The sequence below is a fragment of the Dreissena polymorpha genome, chromosome 7 (assembly GCF_020536995.1).
Source record: "Dreissena polymorpha isolate Duluth1 chromosome 7, UMN_Dpol_1.0, whole genome shotgun sequence".
Classification (NCBI taxonomy): Eukaryota; Metazoa; Mollusca; class Bivalvia; order Myida; family Dreissenidae; genus Dreissena; species Dreissena polymorpha.
The window spans coordinates 1592464-1604327 of NC_068361.1; positions in this window are offsets into that span (position 1 = coordinate 1592464).

The following is an 11864-nucleotide window of genomic DNA, read 5'->3' on the forward strand; positions in this document are numbered from 1 at the left end:
AAACTTACACACATGGTAGCTATAAGCATATGTGCCACCCTGCACTATTTGGAATTTTGATCTGACCCCTGGGTAAAAAGTTATGGGGGTTGGGGTGGGGCCGGGTCAGAAATTTTCACTCATTTTTTTATGTTACTTATCATTAACTTCTTCATTTCTACACCGATTCACTTCAAATTGATACTCAACATCTCTTATGACAATACGGTCAATCTCAACTATGCATGGTCCCATTACCAACCCTGGGGCGACCCCGCCCACATAGACAACGCCCACTCAAAATTGCCTTTTACAATAACGTATTCATTTCTACACAGATTTTCTTCAAATTGATACTGAACAACTCTTATGACAATACGGTCAATCTCAACTATGCATGGCCCCATTACCAACCCTGGGGCATTCCCGCCCACATAGACCACGCCCACCAAAAATTGCCTTTTACCATAACTTCTTCATTTCTACACTGATTTACTTCAAATTTATAATGAACATCTCTTATGGCAATACGGTCAATCTCAACTATGCAGGGCCCAAGTACCAACCCTGGGGCGCCCTCTGGGTAAAACATGCGGCGTGGGGATACGCGTCGGTCTCTACCGCGCCATTTCTAGTAAACTCTTGTGAGCGACGCAGAGCCAAATTTTCAAACTGTTTTCTTCGTTTTCTGTGGATTGGACGATAACGCGTTCGTAGCTATGAACGTGAAAACAAATGGATTAAATGTGTAACATTTCGATTTTTTTAGCAAGTAAATCAGTTAGAAAATGTTTCAAAAAGCTGGAACAAATACATAAAACAAATGTCAAAAAGATCAAACATTTATTTTGACTTCCTATTGAACGAAATCACCGGTATAATGTGTAGAACAATCAGATGTCTAATATTGAATATATTAAACAATCTCGATGAAAACTTTAAAGGGGCCTTTTCAAATTTTGGTAAATAGACACAATTTAAAAAAAAAACGTTTCAGAATCGCAAATGTTCGTTTGAATTATTATGTTTGTGAGGAAACAGTTATAATGAACATTTACCATGCTCTAAAATAGCCATTTTATGCATCTTTTGACGATTTAAAATCTGAACATTATAAAGCGCTGCAACGCGAAACGATTGAATAATTTGGAGTGTTCTGTTGTTGTCATTATATTTTTATGAAACTACGAGGATTGCATATATATATAGTATAAAATACATTCTTCATGGGATGAGCACGGATGGCCGAGTGGTCTAAGTTGGTAGACTTTTACTCCAGGACTCCATGGGTTAGTGGTTCGAGCTTTTGACTTATACTTTTTGTCTTTTTTTTTTAAATTGCATTCTTGATATTTTATTGGAGCTTTTTATATCCAATCTTTACATTTATTAATATAAGAATTTAATGACAAACTTTAAAACATGCCAAAATCTGTGAAAAGGCTCCTTTAAAAATACAATAATTCGGAAAATCAGCGTAATAAACACATCTGCACTTACTAAATTGATTTAACAATTTTTCTTGAATCCCACTACATCTGAATAAAGATATTAATAAATGATATAACACAACTTTTCTAAAAGATTTGTGATTCAAAACCTGATATAATAACAGATTACAGAGAGACTACAGAGTTTAAGAGAGCAGCTAAATTAAAACGGCAGTTAAATAAATATAACAATAGCAAGGCCATATTTTGAAATCTAAAAATGTCAAACTATGGAAATAATGTGCACATGCTATTAAACAATTATTGAAACATACATTTGTTCACAATTGATGAGCATTTCTTTAAAAGAAGTAATACTTGCCAGTGATGGACATATATTCTTCAACATTGCTATTAATCGATATTGTATAAATTTCGAACGTGATCACAAAACAAACACGATAGTGAAATCAGTTTGATAGGACTGACTCATAAACTAAACCATCTTTCAAGAGTTTATACGATTGCGGAGCTCAATGTGAATACAGCCTTTATATGACTAATTCTTTTTAATATTCAAAGGACTCGCTTGAATGCCAATATGTCATCCATCGACAGAAGAAATGTAACGAATTAGATCACATAATTACATCTTTTTAACATCCAAACAGATTGAAGAATATTATTAGATTTCATGTTTAAACTATTAAAGCGATTATTTCACAGTTTGACAAATTGACAATTTTAAAGAAATGTAATATATCGATTGAAAAACAAATGTTGACATTACATTAAAACAAGCGCAAAAGACTACCTGCTGAGACAATTAAAAAAAGAATGTTCCGTTCGTAAAATGAGAATATTTTAAATTAAAGACGGTAAAGCAAATAGGCGTTAGCAACGCTTTTCATCGGCAATTTTCGAAATACGCATATAATGAAATTAGCCTTTAATATACGCTTTATTATTTTAAAGCCTGAATGATTTAGTCTTAGCGATTTTTATTTAAAGTTTCCTGGGTTCATATGTAAGGAAGGCATATATTTGTATGTATTGTTTTCTTTCTTTTATTATTATTAAAGAATCTTGAAATAAAAAGTATGACTTGGTAAAATTATGACATTTTGAAAACTATATGAACTCGAATCTTTAATGACTTCATATTAACATAACACTTTCAAATTCATGAATAACAATCGAATAAAATAGACGTTGAAAAATTAATTGTTTACATGTAACATATTAAAGTATGATTAAAATAAATGTTTATGGAATGTTATTTATATAAACTGATGGAAAATTTTAAACAAAACCAACACAGTTGATTGAGGTTACCATTGTTAATGGAAATGTTAATGTGTTCAAAAACAAGATTATTAGAATACACAATGAACTGTTGTAAATGGCCAATAGAAGCTACTATATACATGCATACTGAGGTATAAAGTAAAACTAAGGTTGTGTTTCTTACATACATGTAAAATGTACGTTTCGATATATTCAGCGGGGGTTATAACGTGATTATCAAGATAGCGACGTCCATGCCGAGGTTTTAATTTCGCAGTTTTATACCCTTTAATAACTTGTGTTATTATTTAAATTCCGCCGACTTTCCCGCCATATTAGCAATAAAGGTACTGACGTTTATTTCATAGTAATATTCGCTCTATATCTCGACTTTACTCGGTGCGAACTATATTAGCGGGATGACCTAATTAGGGCTCCACTTAGAAAATTTCCGGGGAGTAAAGTCGAGATACAAAGCGATTTTACATACAAAATAAACGCAAACACTTTTTAACTGATATGGCTGGAAATTTAGCGTCGTTACAAAATTAAACAGGAGTAATAAAGGGTTTAAAACGGCAAAAATATATGTCTCTGCGTGAACGTCGCCATCTTGACTATCACGTGAAAACCCCCTCTAATATTATACAGGACTAGTCACAGTAGTGACGAATCCCCCGAGACCGAATTAAGACATATCTAGAAAGTTGAAACAATGTACATTGTGACCATGAAACGTTACACTTTTGACGCCAGGGGGAACAGAAATTATGCATAACGACAAAAACATGGAACATAATGTTAAACTCTTTTTCAAGATCACAAGATCATTCGATTAATAAAAGAAGAGGGCAATTATATATTGTAACATACCCAATATAACACATCCGAATGTTGTTGTTTCAGAGATATGTAGTTTGGCGAAAACTCTTTTATTACAATTACACTTTTACAGAAATCCGAAGTTTGAAAACGCTCACGACTTTTTTTATTTGTTAATGTTGAACGTTTAAAATCGCACACGCCCGACTTCATATACTATGAAATAATGCCTTGTATATTTTATATCACGAGTTGTTATAGAAAACTATATTGTCAAGAATTGCGTTGCCAAAAGTGAAAGAAAATGTTTTATAGTGCTACAAGTAAAAAATATAATCAATAATTCACCGAAAGATACCACATTTTCTGTAAAGTACAAATAACAAAACACATACGCGAGAGAAATTTCAACGGTACACATTTGTGTATTATAACATCATCAAAATGACTTAATAAATGAGTAATATAAAACATATATGTGTCTTGTTTAAGCTTAATCATATATTTTATTTATGTTTTGAAGTTTTGTGAAAACATGTTTGTCGACATTCTGCACACATATGCATTTACCGTCTCAGCAATATCAACACGTCGTTTTATTTCAATTGGTTTGACCTTTTGAAAACGTTATAATTTGTATTAATCTATTCAGAATTGTTTGTAAACATAACCATACAATCCATTGAAATGATTGTGTTTTGCTTTGTGGATTTTTTCAGTTAAACTTTAATTATCAAATGAGCACTAAACTCCAAATCATCAGGTTTAAATCAAAGTTTTTTGCGGATCCAAATGCGGCCGTAAAATCGTTCGAAATAGTAAGATAATCTTACTTTGCGTCTTTTTGGAGAAATCCACCCTTATATTGGAAAACGTTATGAAAATATTCTTTCGTGATTTTCGAAACTGTAGCAAAATCTGATGTTGCTTTTTTAAGATTTTAAAGCAATCCTTTTTTTCTTAAAACAACATGCTGTTTTATTATAAAAGATTAATTAAACTGCCACATTTGATAACTTATCCACAAATTCCTTCGCGATTTTCGAAATAGTTCCACAATTTAACGTTGTTTTTTTTATAAAGATTTTAAAGAGATCCTGATGTTTTACTTGAAAGAACATGCTGTTTTATAATAAAAAAATATTAATTAAACTGCGACATTTTGATAACTTATCCACAAACAACGATTATTATCTCTATACTGGCTATTATCGAAACAATGGGCATGAAACAAAACGGTGTACACTGGTAATACAAATATTATGGTAAAGTTAACCCATTTATGCCTAGCGTCTAGAAAAAAGACCTTGGCAAACAGCGTAGACCCAGATGAGACGCCGCATGATGCGACGTCTCATCTGGGTCTGTGCTGTTTGCTTAAGAAAAATTCTAAATACAGAAATAAATATACTAGACATCCTTTATTTTGGAAATAAATTGATCCAATTTTGATGGATGAGAAAGTCCACTAGGCATAAATGGGTTAACCGATATTTATGAGAAAAAAGGAATCTGGTTGACTGAAACTCGACGTTTTTTTAGCATCGAAAAGTTAAGTACCACGGGCTCAATGAATATAGTTCGTGGAGGGATACGAGCTCGGTTATTAAATGAAGACATATTAATACCTTCAGCTATGGAACGAATCACATGTAAAGTTTCCGTCTGACGAAGAAATGTGCCACTAGCAACATATTCAGAGAACTCCTTCAACGGCATAGCTGGAAATCTGATAAGGTTGACAAGGTCTTCCCCAAGAGTTTGGCGTAAGTTTTCATCCGTCATTTCCCGGTCAGAGGACTCGCATTCGTGTTGAGCCCATCGCTTGCATGCAAGGAAGAGCTGACCTTCGCTGACACCAAAGGTATCACACATTAAAACTGCCTTTAGCGCCTAACGGGACATTTCGACGAATAAATCCGACTTTAAAACTCCGTCTGATTGTTCCATAATGAAGTTCAAACACATACATTGCAGAATCGAATCGTAAAAACTTATAGACTGATTTATAACGGTGCTTATATTTTCGTTAGACAAGATTTCATACAAGAATGATCTGCACTTGGACAGTAAATTGGGCATATCGTACTTCTTCGCCGCGTACAGAAGTTGCATGACTGTGTCGGTGGTGATATCAACCATTCCACTGTACATATACCTGAAAAAAAACCTTAGAGTTTCATAGGAATGCAACAATATATTAAGGTAGGTTAAATTGAAACAAAATAATGTTCATCGCTTTTAAGTAAGTTCATTATACATGTGATTTCGATATAAAAAGTGAAATATAATATGGTGACTGTTCGGGTTTTTACGTATGGCAAATTCAAAAATGTGATGTTATCCTGAATATAATGACTAATGTTATATCACTTTTGTTTTAACGTTTAATTTCAACTCACAACCTGACAAAGGAATTCAAAACCGATTCTTCAATATCAGGGATCTCGATAATCTCTTTGGATTCGTCAAGCGGTCCACAGAACATTGCTTCAAAAACCGGACTTCGACTTGCTAGGATGCATTTGTGACATCGGATCGGTTGACAACCATTTCCGGAAGAAAGTGTCATGTCATAGAGAATCTGTTTCTCAAGTAAGTTCATATTTGATGAACATAACCAAGTATTCTGTTCCAAGGTGAACCTACAACAAATAATACGTTAGGAATTGATATGCTCCAAATTAAACCAACTGTGTAATAAGACAGGAAGCTTACATTTTTTACCAGTTTTCCTTATTAAGCACGAAAGCCCGTTTTAATAAATTATGGAATGATTCTGGATTTCCGTTAGGTAAGGATTTCCAAAAAGTTTTTTTTATAACATAAGTTTATTTTATGTCCGTCTGAGATGAAATGCCTTTGCCTACGTTTGATGTTTTAACAAAATATGGCTTACTGCTAGATTTAAAAAAAACTTATTTAATGCGTAATTCATACCACGTAACACGTAAAATACCAAAATATGTTTAGTTCCAATCATATCAACGGATAACCTACCTAGCTTTAAAACATTTTGTGAAATAAGAAAGCCAAGGACATTGAAAAACATGTGTCGCTTCCAGTCATTACATTTGACAACCAAAATATTTCATTATTAAAAACGTAATGATGATCCAAAGTTTCAAACAACGACCGAAAGTTTATTTTGAGCTGAAACACGTTCCTTGAAGTATTTGTTAAAAATAATACCCGTATTAATTCTATGAATTTTGGTTGCAAAATAAAATTTTATTTAGTTTTCTAGAACCATATACAATAAAGTAATGGAATTTGGCTGTGTATAAATAAGCAAAATGGCTTTATTCTAGTCCTTCGTGACGATGATCTCAAAATTAAACTCTGTGATGCCGTATATGTAAATCGAATTTATAAAAGACACGATTTTGTTGATGATTTATTATTGTTGCATTTCATCATGCCTCTTTAAAGGCTCATAAAAGGTGACGATCCGTAATTGTTACCGATTTTTTGCATATTATATTTATAAAGATTATCAAAAAACAATATATTTATATATGCTATTGGACATAAAAAAAATAGCAATTCAACTTGTTTTGAGCTCAAAATACAGTGTCCTCCAAGTCAATTGTGTTTACAAACAATCAGTTTATTTACATCGACCGGTGTGTAGAAATACCGAAATCCCCGTAATTACCGAAATCCCCCGAAATCCACTTTAATATTAAGTACGACTGCCGAGTACCGAAAATCCCCCATATTTACACCTTAAACGGTCAATATGCCATCGGTATGATTGTTTTTTTGCATCGCTTAAATGTTAATGTGTTGATAAAGCATTCATATTCTTGTATATGTACGATTCAAATATTTATAATTTTTTTCTAAGAGAATTATAATGATTTATGTTTTGAATGTTTATTCACTTGACAAAACCAGGTATGATACATGTAGCAAAAGCATTTATATCATATTGACGCGTGTGCGCAGCGGGTAATCAGATTGCGTGCTGCGTGTATTCAGATCATCACCTTCAATCGGATGCGAGTTAATTAACACCCCGCTAATAAGATAACAGAATTAACACATTCAATCAGTTGTGATGATATATAAAACTTTGTTGATAGTTTACCAGTGCATTCCGTTGATATTTCTATCATGACATCAATGAGACACAAGTTAAATGCCCCGTCTTATATATTTCTTTATAAATTTTAATGGAACTCATACATGTTTTTTTATCATTGTTCACATTTGTTATTATAATCATTATCTTGAATAATGTAACTTTACTACATTATTTGCATATGTATATGTAACATAGTTGTATGTATATTTTTTCAAGTTGTTTATTCTATGTTTTTATATTATGTACCACTTATTATGTAGCATATATTTATATACATATTCCGATCAAAATGCCGGTGTATGCCCGGGATTTTTTAAAACTATTATTACTTTATACTATCATTATCAGATTTGGAATTTAGGGTAACATACTCATTGACAGACAAGCTTATATAAACTGGCAATAAACTTAGAAATAGGCGATCTGTCCATGAACAACAAATGCGAGACCCCTCAACAAGACAGATGCCTTTAAGTAAACATTTAGATGAATGTTCACATAATGAACCAAAATTTAAAATATTTCCATTTTATAAGCTATTTTCGAACAATATTTCAGCTAGGTTAGCAAAAGAACAACATTTTATACATGTATTTAAACCCAAATTAAATTTCGTTTAATATTTATTGACGTTATGACGTCATAATTGATATGACGTTATCTCCATGACATTTTGACGTTGTAATATATTGTATTAAGCCCTGATGAGCTATGCGAAACGCGTTGGCTAAATCAATATATGTTTAAAATCCCAGACACGTGTTTTTGCTTTTATTATATAATATTCACAATCTGGATTATTGCATTTTACTTATATAACTATATATATATATATATATATAACTATATATATATATATATATATATAACTATATATATATATATATATATATATATAACTATATATATATATATATATATATATATATATATATATATATATATATATATATATATATATATATATATATATATATATATATATAAAATGTTTTTTGATAACCTTTATAAACAAAATATGCAAAAAAATATTAAATCGGTAATAATTACGGATCGTCACCTTTTATGAGCCTTTAATGCATAATCAACAATTGATATATTATTGACTTATGTTCGTTAAAAAGGGTGAACGACGCTGTTATCCTCTCTCCCTTACATATTTATAATTGGAATTCAATTACTAGATAACAATGTTAGACGGAATCTCAATATTAAAGTAATTCATATATTTAATTTGAATACAACACTTTGTGTGCAGATGATCCCTGTATTAACACATAAAACAACTGTGACGTCTGAAAATACTGTTCTCTTGCTAACAGTGTTCCACAAGAGTGCAAAGACAACTTGACAAAATAAGTGCATTTGTTATAAAACGCTTGAATATTTGAGTCGTGTTCTAAGAAAACTGGGCATAATGCATGTGCGTAGTGTCGTCCCAGATTAGCCTGTGCAGTCCGCACAGGCTAATCAGGGACGACCATTTCCGCCTAAAATGGATTCTTGCTAAGGAGAGACTTCATTTTAACGAAAAATGTCATAAAAGCGGAAAGTGTCGTCCCTGATTAGCCTGTGCGGACTGCACAGGCTAATCTGGGACGACGCTTTACGCACATGCATTATGCCAAGTTTTTTCAGAACACGACTCAAATATTCAAGCGTTTTATAACGAATGCACATATTTTGTCAGAACACGACTCATTTAATGTGCATCAAAAACAAAATCAACCAAAATACGCCAATAAATGTAACAAAGCGTATTGCAACATAAAAATAAAACGCACATTCAATAAATGCAATCACCTAATGGGAATCCAACATTTCTAAAATTATCGGCATGACTCATTTATTCAATCCAATCGTTTAAACAAACACGTAGCATTATGCTTATAACACTTACGATTGTTACGATTATTAGAGCAACGATTCAAGATTGTATCATAGGCGCTCGATGGCTATAGTTTATTTATCTATTATATTTTTTTTAGTTATCCGTTGTTTAATATAATTCATACACATACTAAAGCAATAACAGTATTCCAACAAAAAGTCTTCTTAAAACAAAGATAGTTCGACTATGTACATAGATATTGACATCTATGTACATAGTCGAATTATCTTTTTTTAAGAAGACTTTCTCTAAGAAGATTTTTATTGATTAGTATGTGTATGCATTATAATAAACAACGGGTTACTAAAAAAATATTAATTAAAAAAACATTGCGAGCGCCTTCGGTGTGTATACATATTTTCAAAACAGAATCTAACTTAAAACAAATAATTTATTCTAAATAAAATCACTTGGAAACATAAAGGACAATTTTAAAACAATTTACAATATGACCCCAAACTCTGCATAGCTATTGGTCGGTCTTCCTTTTTGTTCTCTATTTTCAGTGTACACATCTATAAGCAAATTGTTGTATATGATCCTCCGGATAAATATAGCTTGGTTTTACTTTTGTAGACATCATTATGTATGTTATTATAAGTAACTTTTTAACGAGTTATATTGTTTTAAATTAAATTTGATGGTGGAATACATAAACAACAAGAAACTTGAAACTTTGTATTTGATTAAACGCCTATTTCTATAAAATAAATATTCAATGGCGTTGTACAATGACATATGATACAATACAGCAATGTATAACAATACTCAAACTTATTTGAACAACTGGCGATGTTAAATGAAATATCGTCACGATAATTTAAAAAAAAGTTAAACTGATATGATTATAACAAATATTCTTTTCCAATAGATAATTATAACTAAAAATCAATTGGCAATGACTTAGATAAAAAAAGATATTATATTAAAGGATATATTAAAGATATTATTCAATATTATATTAATATAATATAATAACAAGAAACCATACCTGCATGTGAAGTGGAGAACCGTTTGATGCCTGAGTCATATAAATCCCCAATCGTGATACATCGGCTATACCCAGACTTCTCTGTACAAATGACTCGTCTGCTGATTCACAGTGATATAAATCTAGCTTAACCCATTAATGCCTAGTGGACACTTCCATCCTTCTAAATTGGATCAATTATTTCCAAAATTGAGGATGTCTAGTATACTTATTTCTATATTTAGAATATTTCTTACAGAAAGTCGTTTAAGCAAACAGCGCAGACCCTGATGAGACGCCGCATGATGCGGCGTCTCATCAGGGTCTGCGCTGTTTGCTAAGGCCTTTTTTCTAGACGCTAGGCATATATGGGTAAAATGTGAAAACGGAAGTATGTTTCTTAATCGTTGTTGATTGGTTACAAAAGAAATCTTTAAAAAAATCTAGCTTAAGTGTGAACACGGAAGTATGTTTCTTAATAGTTGTTGATTGGTTACAAAAGAAATCAAATAAAAATGCCATTTTCAGTATTTTAATACATATTGAATTTACTATTGTAAGATATATCGAAGGTATTTTATTTTAAATATTGTATAGTTAAACTGTTCAAGGTTTTTATTTATTCGATGAACCTTTCTACGGAAGCCTATGCGTGCCTCTTTGTATTACATTACAATGTCGGGTGTTAATATTCATTCTTTCAAAACAGGGATGCTCACTGGAAGTTTACTTCAATAGCTTTCATAAATTCATCCTGATTGGTCTAGTTCAATTTTAATTGGATCGACTGGTTCGTTTTTTAAGTAGTCCCTTGGTATTTTCAGATAAACAGATGCAATGTAGTATGTTTTCTATTTACAAAAGTATCGTGTAATTTTGGTCATATTATACTGTACTATATACTATATAATTATTAAAGAAAATGATATGTCTGAAATTAAAACATGCCTTGTATAATGCTGATGTAATTATCTAGAAATACCGTAATTCATGTGCCTCAAAGTCTAACGACATCCATGGGTCGTGTTCTGAGAAAACTGGGCTTAATGCATGTGCGTAAAGTGTCAACCCAGATAAGCTTGTGCAGTTCGCACAGGTTAATCAGGGACTACACTTTCCGCCTTAACTGGATGTTCGTGAAGAAGAGACTTCCTTTAAACGAAAAATACCATAAAAGCGGAAAGTGTCGTCCCTGATTAGCCTGTGCGGACTGCAAAGGCTAATCTGGGACGACACTTTACGCACATGCATTCAGCCGAATTTTCTCAGAACGCGGCCCAATTGGTAAAGACACAGACGTGTGCTTCCAAGCAGTGCTAGGAGACATTGATATGAGTCGTGTTCTGAGAAAACTGGGCATACTGTAGTATTTTTTCACCGAATGTGAAAATTTTC